A 1507-nucleotide genomic window follows, 5' to 3' on the forward strand; every position below is an offset into this window, starting at 1 on the left:
TAACCTATAAATACCACTTAGTTTCATGATGAATAGACACAACAAACACTAGAGTTCTTCCTCTCAAAAGTGTTCTTCTTTTTCTTCTCTATATTATCTCTTAAAACAGGGTGTTCATAAGGTTCAGAGATCCTTTACTACACTCGATCGATCTGACGGGTTGTTGTATCTTGGGGGAAGAGCGCATAATATTGAGTATTGCCCTGTGTAGTGGGGGCGTTTTCTCTCTAAGGATAGCGCTCTGCATGCCTCAACCCAAGCTTACTCTATCCTTATCTCATTTACATATTTACATTATCTTTATATTTTTATTGTTTGTTATAAGAACAATTTCACTTGATCATCTCTTTTATCCATATTTGTATATTGTTTATGGTTTATCATTATTTTAATTTTCAAATTTTATAACAGAACAAAGAAAAAGCATTGAAACTCCCTCAAATATGTCTCATCTCAGCATCTTTTGAAGAAAAGAAACTTGGTTTTCAAAGTATATCTTTTTTAACAAGACAAATTCTTTAGTGGTTTTTTCTCCTACATCTCAAAACACTCAAACCCGTGACTTAAACTTATCCAAAATTGTAGCCAAGCAACATATTTTTCTTCATTGACTTATAAACCTTTGATGTATCACAAGGATTGCCAATCTAGGTTGTGATAGCTTGTAATCCTAACGTGAATGTTAAGGTGGTGGAACTTGGAATATTAGATTGTGTGGTGTGCTAAATGACTATTTTCTTCTATTTCAAACGGAGTCATATCCCTTATGTAACCAACCCAAGAGAGTGTAGAAGGAATTGAAGCATTAACATCACTTTGAGTGCACCATCCTTGGTCTCAAAGATAATAGTGTTTGATATTAAACCTTAACATTTTGTTTTTTTTATATATTTGAATCTCAATATAGTTAATCTAATTTTTTGAGGCAAACAAATCCAAGGCTAGTTTTACTTAAGCTATAAGAATTTCAAGAATTTTGAGAGAGGTATGGATAAATCAAAGTGGAATGTCATTTTATAAATTGTTCTGATTAACATGTACTTTATCATTGGCTTCACTAAATCTATATAAATGTATTTTCGGAAATTCATACTAGTAATTAGCAATGTCAGAATGGCCGAGTGGTCTAAAGCGCCAGACTCAAGTTCTGGTCCTTGAAAGAGGGCGTGGGTTCAAATCTCACTTTTGACAATTTTGTTATTTGTTTATTAAATTTTTGTTGCTTGTAATATTTTGTTTTCTTTTCTATACTCTTTTTAATTTATAAAATATTATTCACTTAAAACTCTTCTCTTAGTTGAAGAAGAAGCCTCATTCTCAATCATGCATTGACTCTCATGTAGTATGGTGTGCATGCAAAGGATTAAATAAACACAATGGAGAAAATATATTTGTCTGCATGTAAATTGTTTCATTATTATGATGCACCGATACTTTCATTTTAATCATATATCCTTATCAATATTTTAGGATACTTTACCCTGATGCATATCAATGAAGTATCTAA

General features: G+C 31.5%; 1 non-coding gene across 1 annotated transcript; it reads left to right on the plus strand.

Annotated features, from left to right (window-relative positions):
- The first annotated feature begins 1107 nt into the window (after positions 1-1107).
- Positions 1108-1191, plus strand: TRNAL-CAA (transfer RNA leucine (anticodon CAA)). Its single transcript has one exon. It is a non-coding gene; the product is annotated as a tRNA-Leu (tRNA).
- Positions 1192-1507: the final 316 nt, after the last annotated feature.

The sequence above is a fragment of the Vigna unguiculata genome, chromosome 4 (genome assembly GCF_037176805.1).
Source record: "Vigna unguiculata cultivar grain cowpea cultivar isolate G323 ecotype 2 chromosome 4, ASM3717680v1, whole genome shotgun sequence".
Taxonomy (NCBI): Eukaryota; Viridiplantae; Streptophyta; class Magnoliopsida; order Fabales; family Fabaceae; genus Vigna; species Vigna unguiculata.